Consider the following 20,274-nt stretch of genomic DNA (forward strand, 5'->3'; position numbering starts at 1 on the left):
GGAAGGATGAGAAGAAAAATAGTAATACAGTCTTAGTAAATAGTTTGACAGTGGTGAGGGAATTATTTGTTTAGCAGAATGATGGTGTTCAGGGGGAAAACTGTCCTTGTGTCTATCTAGTTGTTCTGGTGTGTAGTGTTCTATAAGGTTGGTTTGAGGGTAGGAATTGAAACAATTTATGTCCAGACTGTGAGGGGGGGGGAGGTCTGTAGATATTTTCACAGAGCTTTTTTTTTACTTGTGCAGTATACAGGTCCTCAATGGAAGGCAGGTGAGTAGCAATTGTTTTTTCTGCAGTTCTAATTATCCATTGAAGTCTGTTTCTATCTGGTTTGGTTGCAGAGCCAAACCACAGGATGGCATCTCAGAGAAGCTATGTTGGATTGGACCAATGATCCATTTGTGTTCTGAAGAAGCCAGCCATAAACACCAGGACGTTTACCAATAAAAGTGTGAAGACAACTGATCCCTTTTAAGCAATCTTCTCCCAACAATTGAAACTAGAGGTATACTGCACATTCACATGGAGGACTCCTATTATTTATTTGGGTAACTGTTATTGATAGACCTTTGTCTAAGTTCATTTTAGACCCTAGCAACTAATAACTAGGTTGGCAAAGCAAACATGCCATTAACAAAGCAACTGTGTTATCAGTAAGCCTTGAAATATGTCCGTAAGAGCTGCTTGTACAAGATGCTGCTTGCATCTACCTAGCTTGTGATTAGGCAATCATAACCCTTGCACTCTTCCTGTCTCCTGGAATTCATGACCGACAGGTGTTCAGATATAGACCTCACCTTATTAGCCCATACGATAGTAACACATTAGGTCAATATTTCTCCCATAGAAGAGTTCAATCCAGCTCCAAAGTTCATTTTTCTCAAAGCTCTCAAATCAGTTTCCATCTGAGATAGCAACTGTCCAGAATTTGTTAGAAGAAAATAAGTAACGTTGCTCAAAGAATATCAATAAGAAATACTTACCATAGAAATAAGCCACAAGCTCTGGCACAGCAAAAGAATTACGGGCTACTTTCTTATTAAAGGAATTCAATGATTTTTCCCTCTGCATTTGTAAGGTGGTGGGCATAAGAAACCAAAAAGAACTTACCTTAACTCCTATGTTCACAGTTAATATAATGAAATACGTGGAAAAACAGGTTCATTCCTACATGAACTAAAGTTATCAAAAGTCTGACTGCAGAACATAGCTTATTAGATTTTTATCAGTCTTTATTACCGTGTATCCCCGAAAATAAGACAGGATCTTTTGACCCCGGAAATAAATGCTTGGCCTTATATACAGAGAGGTCTTATTATTTTTGAGGTGCAGGAGGCCCCTTAACATCTGTCCGTGCCCGCAGATCAGCTGATCTTGAGGGGGCCAGAAGTTCTGTCTCTGTTTCTGGCACACTCTTGCCAGCCCTAGTGTTGCTGGTCCTGCCACTCTTTTTGTGACCGTCACTAAGAGAAGGGGCGCAGTAACTAGGGTTTGTGGGAGTGGCCTCCGTGAGGCCATTCCACGTGGATGGCAGGTGCATGTGGGGCGCATGGGGTATGTTCTTCCCCCCCAGGAAATGGTGGGGACCGGCTACACATGCATTTAAATATTTTAGGGGAGGGCTTATTTTCAGGGGAGGGTTTATTTTAGCGCATGTGCTCAAAAGTCCAATTGGGCTTATTATCTGGGGAGGTCTTATTTTCAGGGAAACAGGTTGCTTTACAAGTAGCTCAAGGGAGCAAACATAATACTCCTTTTTCTTCCTATTTTCCCCACAACAACCCTGTGAGGGTGGGTTGGACTGGGAGAATTTGCGGATTAAAAAGGCTTGAATATGGGAAGACGGGAATTACGATGTAACTTTAAAGAGAGGGAGAGATTATAAATTAATTTGTAATTAATGCAAAAAAAGGATCAGAAGTGACTTCTTTATATACATTTTCTTTTTTTGTTGTACTACTTTTCACACTTCCATCTTCCTTTATATTGTTTCATGTTTGTCTTTTACTTCTGTGAAAGTCTTTAATTAAAGTAATAAAAAAAATAAAAATGGATTCATCACGATGCGTGTCCTATAGTTGTCTGTGTTGTCAGTTTGCATTCTGCTTTTATAAATGGAAACTCTACAGTAAGCTGTACTAAATAAAGCAAAACTAAAATCTCAGTGAACATGCCCAGAGTTTGTCAAAGAACCAAAAATTCAGGACATACTACCAGTATGAAATGCACGATCTAAATATGCTACATACAATGTCATTCATGAAAGCGGAATTGTTTCCTCTGCCTAATGGCATTAGGACTGTATCTGGAACCTAAACTAATGTGAGATAGAGACTTGTTTTTCTTCATAGATGTGATTTGGAAAAGCCTTAATTCATTTTAATTTGGATCACAAGTCTAACAGGAAGGCAAGAATTAATATCGCCTCCTATTTTATCCTCTAAATCTAAATGCTCTAATCCTTCAAGTGGACTTCTGTCTTCAGTCATGCTCCCACTTGCACCTAAAATGGCACAAACATGCCCTGGTGACATTTTTTTTTTGCATCCCTGTGTTTCCTTTATCTTACTTGTAACTATGAGTAAGTCTTACATCATTTTTCACTAAACTAGTGGTAATGTGCTATGTCTTCCCCATTCTGACACCATAAAGTGCCTTTTCCCTGCTGCTGAGTTAAAGCACTATTTGAGTCAATAGAAAAGCATACAAGCAGTGGTGGGATTCTACCGGTTTGTACCGGTTCGTGTGAACTGGTACCTCCAACTATCAGCTGGGAGCCAACGAGTTCGCTCTGACTTTGAAGTGGGCACACCTGGCCGCCCCTGCACTATACTCACCTATATTTCCTTTTCCGAAGCCCAGCTGATCGGTGCAGCAGAGTGGATTGCTGCACCTCAGCTGTTTTCCTCACCACCAGTAATGCTGAAGGTGAGTTTTCGGTATAGTGTGCATGCACACACAGCACACGTCAGGCGTGTGTGCGAGCAAAGCACGCGCTCAGCGAACCGGTTATTAAATCGGTAGGATCCCACTCCTGCATACAAGCATGACTTTATTCTGAATTCTGAATTGTTGCCATATCGTGCCATCGTGGTTATGCATGGGCAACACTTGGACAAAATGGCCAAATTTTCTAACTCTTCTGACCTTCATCTTCTGCACATCACCAGCATGCGGGAAAAGAGCTGTCAGTTATGGAACTGCAACAAAATTGGAGAAAAGATTGACTTCAGGGTTTGTCTGCCGTTTCTTGATTCTTTCTTGACTCTTTCTCAAGCAGCTTGAGTTTAAGGCTCAAGAAAAACCAAAATCAAATAAATACTGATATTTATCGGAATTCAGTATGAAGGGGCTGCCACAAGGAAGAGGGAGTCAACCTATTCTCCAAAGCACCTAAAGGCAGGACAAGAAGCAATGAATAGAAACTAATTAAACACAAAATTATCTGCTACAATGGCCTACCTGTCAATGACTACTTCAGCTTCAACCGCAACAATGAGCTCACAATAGATACAAATTTAAGGTAAACCACTGCAAACTCAATTGCAGAAAACACGACTTCAGCAACAGAGTGGTCAATGCCTGGAATGCACTACCTGATCCTGTGGTTTCATCCCAAAACCCCCATAGTTTTAACCTAAGACTGTCTACTGCTGACCTCACCCCATTTCTAAGAGGTCTGTAAGGGGTGTGCATAAGCGCACCAGCGTACCTACCATCCCTGTCCTACTGTCCCCACTTATTCGTATCCATTTCCTATATTCAAAATCATGTTTATGCTTATATCTGTTATCTTATACATGCTTGACAAAATAAAGAAATTAAATTAAAACATTGTTACCAAAAAAATAAAAATAATCAAGGACATTACCAACCTAGAAATACTGAGAAACTCCCTGGCAGTTAGGACAATTAATCAGTAGAATGACTTGCTTCCAGAAATTGTGGAGGCGCATCGGAGGTTTGTAAGAAGACATTGAACAGCCATTTTTCAGTGTTCCTATTCCAATAAAACAACAGAACTCATGTGGCTGCTTTTAGGTGGTAAAAGAAAACAAATTTGCATAGATTTCATATACCAAAGGTAGGTAGCTACCGTATATACTCAAGTATAAGCCGAGTTTTTCAGCCCACTTTTTGGGCTGAAAAAAGCCGCCTCGGCTTATACTCGAGTCAGTGAAAAATTTGCCCGAAATGGAGGAGAAAAAGGGGCAGGGCCATGCCGCTGGGTGACGCTCGTGAATGGCCCGGTGCCCCTGTGAGTTTCCCCTCCCTCTGTGTCAGTTTGCCGCGCAGCGCGCACCGCACCATCCCCCCTCCTCACATTCTAATGTAATGCAGGGCTGTCTTACGATTCCCCTTCCTCCCCCTCCTGCCACTCTGCAATGATGTCCCACCTCTTCCTTGTTATGGCAAGCAGCCACATAACGATGTCCCAGAGCTAGTTTACTGTTTTTCTTTGAAATAAATATTCAAAAACATTATTGGTATCTATTTTTATTTTTGAAATTTACCGGTAGCTGCTGCATTTCCCACCCTAGGCTTATACTCGAGTCAATAACTTTTCCATTTTTTTGTGGTAAAATTAGGTGCCTCGGCTTATATTCGGGCCGGCCTATACTCGAGTATATACGGTAAGTGTTTATGAGTCTGCCTTCCCTCTCCTCTAGTATGTGACCAGCTGCCCCCTTTTTTTGTGACCTCCCAGAAACTGACCATACTGGTTTGGCACAATTTGAGGTGATGGTAATAAAAAAATATCAATTAAAATAAGGGTATTAAGTCTCTGCTAGTCTTGATCACAATTAAAAGAATAATACCACCCAGAACTAAAAAGATGTCTTCCTCCTTCCCACAATATCACCACAACTCAGGAAGGTCCACTTCTGATGCAGAAGATGGCATTGGGCAGCTACTACTCAGCACTTAGTTGATTAATGTATGTCATCTCACAAGGCTTCCTCTTGTCGTCATGCTGTTCAAGATCTAGGTGAAATTACTCAAGGCAAAGGCGAGATGGGTGGCAAATAAATTGGCTAAATAAGTACTGCTTTGAAATGGTGTACCCTCAGTGTGCCGATAACATTCACCTCTGCTGTTCCTTGAATGATGCAGTCACTATCCTTGAAAGTTGCCCAAGTTTGATAATGGACTGGATCAGAGAGAACAAGATGAAATAAATCCAGATAAAATGAAAAGTGAATTCCAAGAAAGATTTGATCTATTTTGCACTAAATTGCACTCTCTGTGAAAGTAGATGTGCTTTTAGCCACCAATAGCATTCCATTGGGAATAGTTTCTACTTAAGATTCTAGAGAGCTACTGTAGAAAACAGCCCTCAAACTTCACTTAATTGATAATATGCGGGTATTACATAAGAGACATGGTGACACAGTGGTTAGAATGCAGTACTGCAGGCTAACTCACTGCTCACTCCAGGAGTTCAATTCTCACCCCTTAAAGGTTAACTCAACCTTCCATCCTTCTCAGGTCAGTAAAATGAGGACCCAGATTGTTGGGAGCAATATGCCAACTCTGTTAGAGAGGGGTTGTAAAGGACTGTGAAGCGGTATGTAAATACATAACCTATTGATATTATGTCTGCAACAGTATGAGATATTTTCTGAGACAAAGATTCTAATTTCCCAGCAGAAACATGATGCTTCCAAATCAACAGAAAACTATTTGCAAAAGGGGGGGAAAATAAGAGCCCACATTTTCCTATTATTGAACTTCTCTTTAAAATTTATCCTTGGGGTGGCCTATGAAAAGGTGTGTTCATCAGGAGTACAGGAGAGTGAGAACAGAACAGTACTGAGGATACAAACAGAGGTATTTGTGTATATAACTTCAGGTCAGAAGGTGAAGCTTACTGTGCAGGAGCCAAATTGCTCGCCAAGGCAAAAGAGGGAAGGGAAGTGGCCCCCTCCCCTGAATCAGCTGAAGGGGCTCAGATTTTATGTAGATCATCAAAATCTAGATGGCAAAAACTGGGCAGACATTCAAGCTGCTTTTCTGTCTCTCCCACAATAGACCAGGTTGATACCCCACTACCTGAAGGGCAATCAGATTAGGAAAGCGTCTGCTGCTTAGCATCCCACTAATTTGAGGTGAGGATCACTTCAATAAAAGGATGGGAATATGAAAAGGATGGGGGGGGGAAAGGATATCAGGATTTAGCAGCTTTCTGGCAGAGGGTTAGGATTGGGTTAGGCAGGGGTGGGCTTCAACAATTTTAGCAAAGGGTTCTCTGTCCAGTTGCTGGATGGAAATGGCCATGGTGGGTGTGGCCTAGTCGGCCTCCTGCACCATGGTGGGGGAGCATTTTTGCCCTCCCCGGGCTCCGAAGGCTTTCCTTCAGTGTCCAGGAGGGCAAAAACGGCCTCCCCAGGCTCCTTTTCCAGCCTTTCTGAACTTCCAGGAGGCCTGTTTTTTGTCCTCCCCGATGCCCTGCCACGTGAGGACTCCTGGGAGGGGCAGGGTGGGCGGGGCCAGCCAAGAGTGAGATTTGGTGGTTGTCTCTGCACAGAATCTGAGCTAGAGGTTCTCCCGAACCCCTGCGAACCCCCAGCAGCCCATCCCTGGGGTTATAGGATTAGGGCAGAGGATTTTGAGAGGGATTTCCCTACAAGGGCCTTTGTAAGCAGGAGGCAGGTATTAAAAAAAAAGAAGGAAAAGCAGTCATGTGAATGAACTTCCGATCTCTGGACTACTTTCAGATGCAGAACTGAAGAAGGAACAGTGACAAGTAAGAATGCATCAAGAGATGAAGGCAGAAGTTCACAATAATGTCTTCCATGTCATCTCCTTCATCTCATCTTCAACTGAGGCCACTTAAAACTGTTGAATTCTGGACGGATTGAGGAGACGTGAGACTGGCTGAGGTAAGTTGAACAGCTTTTATTAACATAGAACAAGTCAACGGTAACTAGAACAGATTCAGCACCTCGCCCTGCTTGACAACTATTTATATCGGAGCTGTCAAGCAGGGCGACCAATAGGAACACGCTAGACAGCCCGCGCTTAGCTCAGCCACGCCTTAGACTTACAGCTGGCCGTAAATCCTCAACTTACCATTGACAGCTGGCAACAGCCAGCCGCGCCTTATCCAATCAGGCACAGCTGAACTATTGCCGGCTGTCAATCATAAGTCGAGGACTTGCAGACGGTCGCAAGTCGAGGACTTAGCAAAAACTGTCTTCCCTGTTTCTCGGTTTTGAATAGAGCAAGTTTGGTCTAGTGGTTAAGACATCACACTTGGAACTAATAGACCATGAGTTCTAGTCCTGCCTTGGGAAAGACAACCAGCTAGGTGAGGGGTCTCCAACCTTGGCAACTTTAAGCCTGGAAGACATCAGCCAGGCTTAAAGTTGCTAAGGTTGGAGACCCCTGACCAGTTACTCTCTCTCAGCCCAATCCACCTCACAGGGTTTTGTTGTGAGGAAAATAGGAGGAAGGAGTATTAGGCATGTTCACCACTTTGAGTTATTTACAAAAATTAAAAAGATGGGATACAAATAAATAAAATGCATAGTATTACTTGGGTAAAGCAGTAGCTGATCACTTTATTTTCCCAGTGGCTGCTGTCCTTTCACCAAGGTTTCATGTCTCCATGGGCATTTTGTCTTGGCCTGCAGAAGAGACGAGATAGCCAGAAGATTTTTGTTTAATGTCTGACATTTTCTGAAATCCTTCCCAAGCCTTACACAGGTTCCTTGTAAACATGGATTTAGTGCTAGACCTCTATTCAAAACAGCATTACTGTTTTCTCCTCTACAGCACAGAAGGTTGATTTAAACCAGGAATGATCCGCCATGTTGCTGCTTCTGTCAACATGGGATTTCAGAGAGGCCAATTTCTGTTTTTATTTGGACGGGGCATTTTGCCCACCAATACTTGTCTCATCCTCCTCTAGCCCAAGGCACTGAAAACCTGGCTGTCCCCTCAGGCATTTAGGCCAGGAGGTTAAACAAACTCTGCTGGCTACTGTCATTTGAATCGCAAGTAGGAATTTTCTTTTTGAGATTCTAGACGTTTATTATTTGGATTGTTCTAATTGTTGGTTTTAACTTTATACATGCTGCCCAGAGACACTGCTGTGAGAGAGGAGATCAAGTATATTGTTTAAATAAATGTTAGGGAAACGGATTGGTAATCTGTCCTCACCCCCACGTAGGCAATCTCTTTCCTTGTCTCATATTAAAGTGAAGAGCACCATACCACAATCTGCAGTGTACTATAACTAGTACAGGGAGTCCTCGTGCTATGACCACAATTGAGCCCAAAACTTATGTTGCCAAGTGCCTTGCCCCATTTTACAACTTTTCTTGCCACAGTTGTTAAGTGAATCATTGCATTTGTTACATTAGTAGCATGGTTGTTAAGTGACTCTGGCTTCTCCATTGACTTTGCTTGTCAGAAGATGGCAAAAGGGGACCACATAACCCCTGGGACACTGCAACCATCATAAATATGAACCAGTGGCCAAGCATCTGAATTTTGATCGTGTGACCATGGGAGTGCTGCAATGGCCATGCGAAAAACAGTCATTTTTTTAGTGCCCTTTGAACAGTGACTAAATGAATTGTTATAAGTTGAGGACGTACCTGTACTGTCTCTTTCAAATATGACCACTTTCAGATGTATGGACTTCAACTCCCAAAATTCCCCAGCCAGCAATGTTGGATTATAGGATTCTGTCCAGTAGTGGGTTCCGGATTCCGTTGTAACTGGTACGCTGCGACAGGGCCGGGCGTGCTCATCGAAAATGCATGCTGCACACACATGCGCATGCCACCGCTTATCAACACTCAGCTGCTTGGCGGTCAACACGCAGGCGCCACATGCTGTGCACACATGTGCAATTGGCACATTTGCATCAAAATAGCAATAGCAATAGCAATAGCAGTTAGACTTATATACCGCTTCATAGGGCTTTCAGCCCTCTCTAAGCGGTTTACAGAGTCAGCATATCGCCCCCACAGTCTGAGGCCTCATTTCACTCACCTTGGAAGGATGGAAGGCTGAGTCAACCTTGAGCCGGTGAGATTAGAACTGCTGAACTGAAGATAACAGTCAGCTGAAGTGGCCTGCAGTACTGCACCCTAACCACTGCGCCACCTCGGCTCAGCGGTAAGGAACGCGGGTGGGCCAAATGAGCTACCGTTCCAGTACAGTGGCCGCTGATCCCAGATACCACAGGTACACCCGTATCAGGCCGTATCACCCAGAACCCACCACTGATTCTGTCGTCATGCATTTAGGGCTTCAGAAGAATTTGTGATTTGTATTTGACTGACTGACTTTTCAGTACTAAAGGAGGAGATGTCTCCTTCGGTGGCTGTGACTGCAAACACATTGGCCAGACAAAAGAAACCCACAGCCAGGCCCTCTGGTGAGGCATTCCTTTGGCTGAAAATCACAGCCTTCAAACTAGGAGGAGACAGGAATAGCTGGAATGCTCACCTGCCAGTCAGAGAGTCAGCAAAGTATTCCTGGGGAACAGATTCAGGATGACACTTGTATCCTACTCAGGCTGAGACCTGCACCCTGCCTGGAATTGCCAGCTTGAAGGCACATTTATAGAAGGGAGTGCCGAGGGCAGAAGAAGCAGCCAGAGAATGTCATGTGAATTCAGTGCCCGGAGGCAATGCTCTCGCCTGCGTTGACTTTTTTTTTTTTTTTACAACCGGCAACATGCCTGGCGTGTGCATTCAACTGATTTTTTTTTTTTTAAACTAGGCTGGGCTAGCCGGCAGCTGTAAACCACGGTTGCACCTGCAGCTTGCCTGGTGCTGCACCAACAGAGCTTTTAAGCAACATTGTCTTTAATTGCCCTTAATTGGTTTTGGCTGAAGGCGGAGATGCTCCTTTACAGCAGCTTGGGAGACAGGCACGCTGCAGGATGTTTTCCAACTTTCCCCCCCCCTCCCATAAATCCCCAGATCCTTCCCCCCTCTAACTAGGGGCTTACTCCCTGTGTAGTTTCTCTACTTAGACTGCAGTCAAGAATGTTTTCAGGCTGCTAATTCTTTGCTGAATTTTGGCTTTGGCATACTTCTGTGCGCAGTGTAAGAGATGATAAAATGCTGGTTTATTTATATTAAGTAACTGTAAAAAGCACAAAAGTCAGCTGGAGCAAATTCTTACCCAATTCAGTTTGGCAATTCCCTTGATTAAACTTGTAGGGATTTGCCTATATTTCAATGTGCATAAAAGGAGGCTATTCAGATTGGCTTTGTAATACACCTAGAAAAAAAAATTACCTCCAGACTGGTCTCCTAAAAATCATGTCAGCCTTCCCCAAGATGGCACCTCTTAAATTGTTGAAACTACAGTTCCTTTAATCCCCAATCAGCAATTAATCACTTTTTTGCTCCCATAGCTTCTAAGTAAGGAACTAAACATGCAGCAATATTGTGCTTATTACAGTCTTTGCAGATGACCAAAAAGCCAAGTGTACTTACTATCTATCTATCTATCTATCTATCTATCTATCTATCTATCTATCTATCTATCTATCTATCTAATCTATCTTATCTATCTATCTATCTATCTATCTATCTATCTAATCTATCTATCTATCTATCTATCTAATCTATCTTATCTATCTATCTATCTATCTATCTATCTATCATCTAATCTATCTATCTATCTATCTATCTATCTATCTATCTATCTATCTATCTATCTATCTATCTAATCTATCTATCTATCTATCTATCTATCTATCTATCTATCTATCTATCTATCTATCTATCTATCTATCTATCTATCTATCTATCTATCCATCCATCCATCCATCCATCCATCCATCCATCCATCCATCCATCCATCCATCCATCCATCTATCTATCTACACACACACACACACACACACACACACATTGTTAGGCTGAATCCATACTTTCTGATAGCAAGTATTCTTGCTAAATTATGACCATTTTTGACTCTCTTCTTTGGGATGTCTTTTTAAACCTTGTGAGTAAAATACTACATTTGTTATTTTTATAATTTCAGCTTATCCTCACCAGTTAAAACTCTAAGCTAGGAAAGCGGTAGATACAACACAATAAATTTGTTTGGATGTAAGCCTCAGTAAACCTAGCAATTGGGTTTAAATCATAGTCACCTATTGTTTCTAGCACAAGCTCTTGTGACTTTCACTTATAAATCACAATGGCTAGTTTCACACAAAAGTCAGGAAATCCAAGATCAAACAAGCCATATTGTTGGTTAACCCAGCAGGTAAAACTGAGGATGCAGAAGTCTTCAGGATAAGCATAGCTGGAATAGTGTAGTGATCCTTGGTTTGACTTGAAGTTCAGTTCTCTCCTTTCTCACATATTTTTAATTACAGAAACAAATGCCTCCTTGAGGTTCTTAATATGCAGCATGCTTGTCTGTTTCAGAGTAAATAGCATACACTAGACAAAACAAGCACTGAACTATGTTACAGAGTGGGAATTAAGTTGCTTTGTTATGGTGTGCTTGCTAAGGCTTTGCTGAGAAAAGGGATATCTTTGCAAAACACTGATCCCCCACCCCTCCCTCAACTGTATTTTATTTTAGCAACTTTTCAAACCTAGCATGCAGTCAGTTCAGATGTTGTGCAAATCTCCCAAATTTAGTCATTGAATTAATCCTGGTTGCATTAACAGATAAGAATATGAATGTTAATCCAGGCAAAATAAACGTGCCTTGGGAATGCTAGGCTAAGCATGTTTACTCACAAAGTAAATATGACCAGGTCTGGGAGAGTTACTCCCTAGCGGGCCTGAATAGAACTACAACTTGCATCCCAGTCTGCAAACAAGCATAGCAAACCAACTCCCACGTCTGACTTACTCGAAACAAAGCTGATAGCAGGTGTTCTATGGAAGATCCCGGCAGGTTTTTCCAATTGCTCAACTTCGCTTTAGGGAAGGCGGGAGGGGGGGAATGCCCCCCTCCACCCAGCGAAGTTGTTCCACCAGCTCTTGCACCTGCTTGTACTACATGCAAATCCAAGAGGCCTGCTGCCTCATGTCAGGAATGAGTTACATCTCCCCTCGCCTTCCCTCAAAGCATGCAGACAAAAATGTGACAACAGCCAGCAACCTGCATTGAAGTCAGCAGATAAGAGCAGATGATTAAAGGGGCTTCCAGAGCAAGGAACTGGAGTTCACTTCAGCTGACAGGGGAGCTTTTGCTCAGAGCCACATGGGATCCCCCCGCACCCCACCTACTGAGCTCCAACACAAAACCATACCTGCCAACCCCAGATTGTCCAAAGGAGACACTCACAATGAAGCATTCATCATGCACGACACCCTGGTCGGAGTCTCCTCCAACACAGCACATGCTTCATTGTCCCCTATTTTTATAGACAACCAGGAGGGAAATGTGTGATGAGTGTTACCAGCTGTTTTGCTGACCACGATCCTGTACGTTTGGCAGCAATGTTTCATATACAGACATAATACAGAATATTTTTTTTCCACCAGACCATAGAAAACTTCATTTGTCTTGAGACTGACGTTAAAAGATAGAATGTCTTGATTGGAAACTCAACAAACAAGAAGCCACTTAGTTATGACTAAGTCCCACTGTAAGCATGAATGAACCTGTTGGATAAATTATGATTGAGTTTGCAAAGTCTAGAAAGCCTTCGCTTGGGCAGTGAGCGAGAGGGGGGGAAATTCTGCCAAAGAAGACTAATGATGTAGCATTTTTGTAGTGTCTCTAAGATGTTCAAAATCCATTATGCAGAGCAGAGCTGGGGAACACCCTCCAGATGTTGCTGAATTATAATTCCCACTGATAATTACTCTGGAGTATCCATCTGGGCTCACTGGAGAAGAGCCTAATGCTGGGAAAGACTGAGGGCAAAAGAAGAAGGGGAGGTGTCAAGGTTCCAAATAGCATCCAAAAGTAAATCAGCAAAGTATTGCTCAAAGTTCCATTTTATTAAGAGAGCCACGTTGGCACCTGAATCTGAAAGCTTCTCGGTTTTCTCCATCCAGTTGAAAGTTCAAGATCTTGCCCCCACACCCATAAGTCCATCACATTGTCCAGTCTTCCACTGCCATGTTTGCAGTTCCACCCATCCACTTCTGGTCAGGTGCAGAGGTGCGTAGACAAAGGATGACCTTGGCTTTCTAGAAAGAATTTTGTTATGGCTACATAGCATCGAACTTCCCCCCCCCTCCCATTTTCCCACAATAGAAAATGCATAGTAGAATAATATAAAGTGTGGCAGGCCTGACAGGATGACAGAGAATGAGGTGGCTGGATGGAGTCACCGAAGCAGTCGGTGTGAACTTAAATGGACTCCAAAGGATGGTAGAGGACAGGAAGGCCTGGAGGAACATTGTCCATGGGGTCGCGATGGGTCGGACACAACTTCATGACTAACAACAAAATCCATCCATTCTCCTTTACACAAGACAATCAGAAGAGCCCTTCAGTCCAGATCTGAGATCAAAATCAACTATAGAAAGGGAGACCTAGATTCTTGAAGCTGATTTGAAGGCCACAGACTAAAGCAAGCTCACAAGTCACTGGGCAATCCAGGTTTAAATGGTAAGGTAGTTATTTAAATGGCAGGAACAATTGCCATATTTATATCAATTCATACACATTAACAGATTGGTGGTAAATTTTGCAGATTGGTACCTTGCTTGGGGGTGGGGGGATGTACCGGAGGTGAGATTTCACATACAAATAATTGCTGCCATCAAGTCTTTTATAGTTCCTATGATATAATCTTGACTGAATTTGTAATTGACTTCTTGGTTAGAAGGGAGATGTAATTTCTGTGTAAACATGAGTAGGATATGGCTTCCCAGAACTCTCTGAACTCTTTTCAGTAGGAAGAAAGCGTTGTTTTTCATAAATCTGGAATGAATTTGAATAACTTATTTCAAAAGAAACCCTGAAGTCTTCCCTGGAGAACAGGAAAGGCACTCAACAGAAAAGAGATCTGGGCCGAAATAGTGAGAAACTTCCTCAGCCTCACCTGTTTCCCAGTCCCATTACACCACAGATGTACAGTACATCCCACATTAGAAGACAATTCATTTCCCAACCCATTTGTTTCGATGAGCCCAGACATTCCAGTAACAGTTCCCACTTCCACCCCTTGTAATTTTACTCCAGATTTATTAAGGAGAATCTGGCCTGCAAAAAAAAATCAGACACTCCCTAAATGAGAGTAAAGAGGTAGAATTATAGAAACATTCTAAGTTGTGCTCTCCGTTGGGAGTGCATATTTCTGCTGCTGACCAAATCTTCCTAACCTATGTAGGAATTTGGCTACAGCATCTACAGGTAGTCCTTACAAATAGTTCATTTAGTCACCGTTTGAAGTTACAATGGGATTGGAGGAAAGGGGCTTATGGCTGTTTTTCACACTTATGATCGTTTTATCATCTCTGGGGTCAGGTGATCAAAATTCAGAAACTTGGCAACTGACTCATATTTATGACGGTTGCAGGGTCCTGGGGCCACGTGATCATCTTTTGCGACCTTCAGGCAAGCAAAGCTAATGGGGAAACCAGATTCGTCGTGTTACTAACTTAGCAACTTCAGTGATTTACTTAAAAACTGTGGTAAGAAAAGTTGCAAAACGGGGCAAAACTCACTTAACAAATGTTTCGCTTAACAACAGAAATGTTGGGCTCAATTGTGGTCATAAGTCGAGGACTACCTGTACCACATCTCTCTTCCTTCAATGGCTGGCTATTGCCCTGTACAGCCATTTTATTCTGGGGTATCAAGGGTCAAATGTTTTTTTTTTTTAATCCAGCAGTTGGTCCTACGATTGTCCTTAAATTCAATGAACTTTCACAGACTTATGTTTTCCCATTCTGTTTAAAAACTTAATGTTCCACAAACTATTATATCATCAGGTGAGCACTCTTCCAGTATCTAACCAGATGGGGTGAAGCATGTTCCCCTTGATTTCACACCTTTGTCCCCCATTACTGCAAAACTTCCCCTCTTTTTTTCCTTCCTAGCATCTGTCCTACAAGTTCAGGATCTCCTTTTCACCAGGTCAATCAAATATTGATCCCTTGACTGAAACAGGAATTGATTGGCTATCTTGTCACTAGACCCTGATGTTTTGGGTTGAAAGTGAGTGACTGGTCCAAAGTCACCAAACCAGTTTTCATGCCTAACTTCTGTAGGAAGTTATCACCCAGCCCTCTCCCAGAAAAATGAAATATCTTACGAAATATTGAAAAGGCAGAATATTTCTCTGGATGTGAAAAGGAAGAAAACATTTTATAAAGAGAGAATAGCTCCCTGTAGCTTCCTGCCCCCACCCACTTTGTCAATGGGCCATTAAGAAGGCCAAGCCAGTCCCTTTACATAATAAAGAGTTCTCCCCTTCAGCTCCAGGGGGACAGGATTAAGGCATGATAATATTGGCCTTTTACCCAACTGACCACATGGCATCTGAGAATTCAACCAAACCTGGATTCAGCTTAGAGAGTTGCCCCTGCATGGCCCCATGTGAGTCTGACAACCAATCAGAACACATTTCTTACACAGGAACAGGAAACAGATAGGTGGGGCTGAACAGATTATAAAAAACCCTGCAAGTCCCTCCCTCAGCCCTTTTCTTCTTCTTCACCCAACATCTGGAAGCATGTGATCACCTTTTCCCCCAGGACCTCAAGCCATGTAGTCCTGTCCACCATTGAACCATCTTTCTAAGCAGCCTCCATGCCTCCAGTGTCTTTGTCCCCACTTGGCGCTGAACCAAGAAGGACATTTCTTCCAACAGTTCCTTAACCATTACTAAACTGGCTTTCAACTGCAAAACTTAGCTAAGCTTCTCTTCTCCCAAATCTTTCAGTTGCAACATATGCACGTTGGAATAAGGCTATGACGTTTCAATGCCTGCTCCTTCTATGAAGCTGAACCATCTGTTCTTCCTTCCTACGAAGTTTCTACAGGCCTAGAAAGAAAGATGGAAAGGAAGGACCAACCTGTTCCCTTTGCTTTGATCACTGGAGCATCAGAGCAGCAAAGGTACCATAAGGGAGAGAAAGAACCATTTGCATTAGTGTGAAAAAAGAGTATATGGGAAGGAGGTGTGAAGGCATCCATGTGTGCAAACATCTGAGAAAGCAAAGGAGAAGAATGGGGACAAATGAGGCATTGGTAGATTGGCCCACAACAAGTCTTACTTCCTTGCCCAGATGGGAAGGGGAAGAGCAGGTGATGACTAATCAAGGCAACGGTGGCCAAAGATAAGACTGAGCATCAGTCAAACTACTGCCATATACACCAGAATGATTAAAGGTGGCTTCAGGAAGTGCTGGGAGTAGCATAAGAAAGAGGCAGCTTAGGCTCTTTCCATGAAGAATTGCCTTTAGATGATAGTGCATTGCCTGCTGTCCCAAGTAATCTTAAGTCATCACTTAAAAAGCACACCCCCAAATCGTTTTACAGCTATATCTTTGGAAGGACTTAAACTTGATCCCCCTCCCCAATGTTTTGAGAGTCAAAGGAAGCTCTATTTAAACAACTAACCTCTTCATTCTTGATTTTATCCATTGAAGTCTGTGTCTGTCTTGTTTGGTTGCAGAACCAAACCAGACAGTTATGGAGGTGCAGATGACAGACTCAATCATTCCTCTGTAGAACGGTATCAGCAGCTCCTTGTGCAGTTTGAGCTTTCTGAGTTGGCGCAGAAAGAACATTCTTTGTTGTGCTTTTTTGATGACGTTTTTGATGTTAGGTGTCCATTCTAGGTCTTGAGATATGATAGAACCTAAAAACTTGAAGGACTCTACTGTTGATACTGTGTTATCTACTATTGTAAGAGGTACTATAGCCATGTCGCTTGTATCTTTCAATTTATATTGTTTTTAATTGTTTCCTAATACTATTTGATAGCTTATTAGTAACCTTGACTATCAATAAGTGTTGTATCTTTTTATTCTTGATGAATGTATTTTATTCTCCTTATGTACACTGAGAGCATATGCACCAAAGACAAATTCCTTGTGTGTCCAATCACACTTGGCCAATAAAGAATTCTATTCTATTCCGTATTAAGGGAAGATAATGTTTCATTTTGCTTTGCTTTCTGGGATTTTTCTTCTTGAATTTTTACCCAGTTCACATCACATCAACTTGAAGGCAGGCTACTACGCAACATACAACACAACAGAGAAGAACTAAGTAAATGTTTTCTTAGCTGATGAATAAAACAATGAAAACCAGGCATGATTCTTACACGGGACTAAGAAATTAAAGGGTGTTACAGAGGCTACAGTCGCCAAGTTCCCCTTTCCCCTGAAACCCAATTTGGGGAGAGCCTGGAAAAAATTTACACTAACTTGAGATAGACAGCAGCAGACAGGGAGTCAGTCTAGCAAGATCTGAAGACTCTCCTCACTAAGTTGGTAATAATGTCCAAAGTGCCTGTGATAAGAGGCAGTTCCCAGGTGGGAAGGTGTTAAGTCAGACACAAGGAACTATAAACCTTGCATACTCGTAAAAAAGATCAAAGGGAAAGAGTTTATTTTCAAAGGTCTGTTTCCTCCGCAAAGCTTGGTGTCAAAGGAGGAAGGGAGAGAGGGAAAGGACTAAAGGTAGAAAATTGAGGAAGGGGAGAAGAGGGATAATAGGTTTTGTTTGCCAAATTAGTAGGGAATGGGGTACTCTTTCCACTTTAAGACTAAATCAAAACAGCCTAATGCAGTGATGGTTAACATTTTTCTCCTCATGTGTCAAAAGTGTTCTCGCGCTTGTGACAGCATGCTTATGAGTGCCCACACCCATAATGTAATGCGTGGGCAACATCTCCTGCGTGCGCACTGCCCCCCTACTCATGCGCCTGTGCCCCCTGCACCCCATTTTGGGCCTAGAAGGCCTCCCTGAAGCCTCCTGGGACCAAAAATGTGGTAGGGAGGGGGCGCCGCACCCCCATGCTCCCCCCTGCCCCTGTGCATGCGTGCATGTCTCCTGCATGGATGGCAGAGACCTGAAAATCAGCTGGTCAGTGGGAGGCGTGCACCATGCTTGGTGGCACTGAGCTGGGCAATTGCTCGTGTGCCCGCCAAGAGGGCTCCATGTGCCACCTGTGGCACATGTGCCATAGGTTCACCATCATGGGTCTAATGGATAACTTTGTAGGATTCAGCCATTTATCTATGAAAAAATCAGTATAATTACAGTATGCCTATAAAATGGACAATTAGAACAGTCAGATTAATTAAAAAGATACATTATTAACTGCAAGGCATGTAATCTTTAAATCCAGGATAATGCTGATGTTTTGACAGTCAGCCTTTTGCATTTCAATGGGAGACTCCAGGTTGAAACAATTTAAGATTAAGGCGTTCTGAGATGGTTAATATTAGAACCATAAAGGGTTTTCCCCACAAATATAACTGTGCAGGCAATGTATTCCACCCACGTGGTGCTCAATGGAAGTGAAAGTTAGATTTGAAGAAGCAGGATAATGCTACAGAACTCTGATATTGGAGAAGACATCTAAAAATACCAAGGTCAGCCAAGAAAACAAACCAATGGATCACCAAACACACTGACCCAATTTCTCATTGAGGCACAAATGACTAGGCTCAAACTATCCTACTTCAGATGGAATTATGCAAAGAACTAACTCTCTGGAGAAGACTCTAAAGCTTGGAAAAGTGGAGAAGAACAGAAGATGACCAGCAGCAAGCTGTAAGGCCTCCATTACAAGACAATGAATGTCCAATTGGAAGATCTGAAGGACCAGTTTAGGGACAGATGGAGAAAATCTATATGGTTTGCTAGGAGTCAACGCCAACTTGAAGGCTCAGACTGAAACAATCAATAGAAGGCAAAATAGACCTACGTTGAAATGCTATTGTTCGTGCACTTTGTTTCTGGACTCATATTCTCATAAAAGTTGGATTCAAATCTACATTCAGACCAGAGATGGTATTCAGCAGGTTCTGACCAGTTCTGGAGAACCAATGGCAGAAATTTTGAGTAGTTCGGAGAACAGATAAATACCACCTCTGACTGGCCCCCACCCCCATATATTCTCTGCCTTCTGAGTCCCAGCTGATCAAGAAGATATGGGGATTTTGCAGTAACCTTCTCCTGGAGTGGGAAGGGAATGGAGATTTTACAGTACCCTTCCCCTGCCATGCCCGGCAAGCCATGCCATGCCCACCAAGCCATGCCCACAGAGCCAGCAGGAAAATTTTTTGAACCCCACCAATGATTCAGACATAAAGTTTGCTAGGTACTTTGGGCCAGTGTTAAACTTACACTTAATCTTATAGGATAATTGTGGCTGTAACAATGAGGGGAGGTCAAGTGGACCACCTTAGGTTCCAAATAAATTTAGTAAAATGTTCTTTAGGACTCAATGTCAATCGAGGTTTGTTTGCCTCATAAAATGATTTTAAGACAGCAGTGTTGCCTACAGCATTATCACCATTTTAATCAAACTCTTGGAGACTTATGAGCCATGATGATGCTATATGCAAATTACACATGTGATGTCACATGCCTCATCCCACCCTGCAGAAATGGTGACCACACTACACAATTGATCTTTATATATAAATGCTACATAGTAAACTCCAGCAAAATTGTTTTTGAAGCTATTTGTCCAGCTCTTGAGATTCCAACAGTGACATATCAAGATTGGCAATGAATGTTATGATACAGGGAGTCCTTTACTTATGATTGCAATTGAGCCTGGAATTGCAGTCGTTTGTTAAGCAAGTCATTATGTAGCCAACCCAATTTTATCATTTTTGTTGTTGGGGTCATTAAGTGAAACCATTGTTTGCAGGGTGCTTTTTTGCCCAGAAAATGCTGTTTTATAGTCATAAATTGGGGCCATGTCATTGCAGGATGCTGTTAATTTAGATCAGCTGTGAATCACCCCAACTGCAATCATGTGACTGCAGGGTGGTGGGGCGAAGGAGGAGACTGGAACTTTGAAATTGATCATAATTACTTTTTATGGTATCAGTTGTAAGTTTGAACAGCCTCTAAGCAACTGGTCATTAAGTGAGGACTGCCGGTACTCTATTCCAACTTTTTGCTTATTACCTTGTGAATCTCATGGTTTCCACTTCATAGAATTTGGTGTTGGTTTCCCAGATACCAAATCAATAAGAAAGAGCACGGGGTTAAATTTTGAACAGCAGATACATCTTACATACCCGAGAGACAGACAGGCCAGGTGTCTCCACTGGCACAATTATATGATTAGTCTCTGGGTAAAAAAAAAATTACCCGTCTGTATTATCCAATCCTGGTTA

This window comes from Thamnophis sirtalis, unplaced genomic scaffold (assembly GCF_051295495.1).
Source record: "Thamnophis sirtalis isolate CommonGarterSnake01/CBP01778 unplaced genomic scaffold, rThaSir2_p1.2 scaffold_7, whole genome shotgun sequence".
Taxonomy (NCBI): domain Eukaryota; kingdom Metazoa; phylum Chordata; class Lepidosauria; order Squamata; family Natricidae; genus Thamnophis; species Thamnophis sirtalis.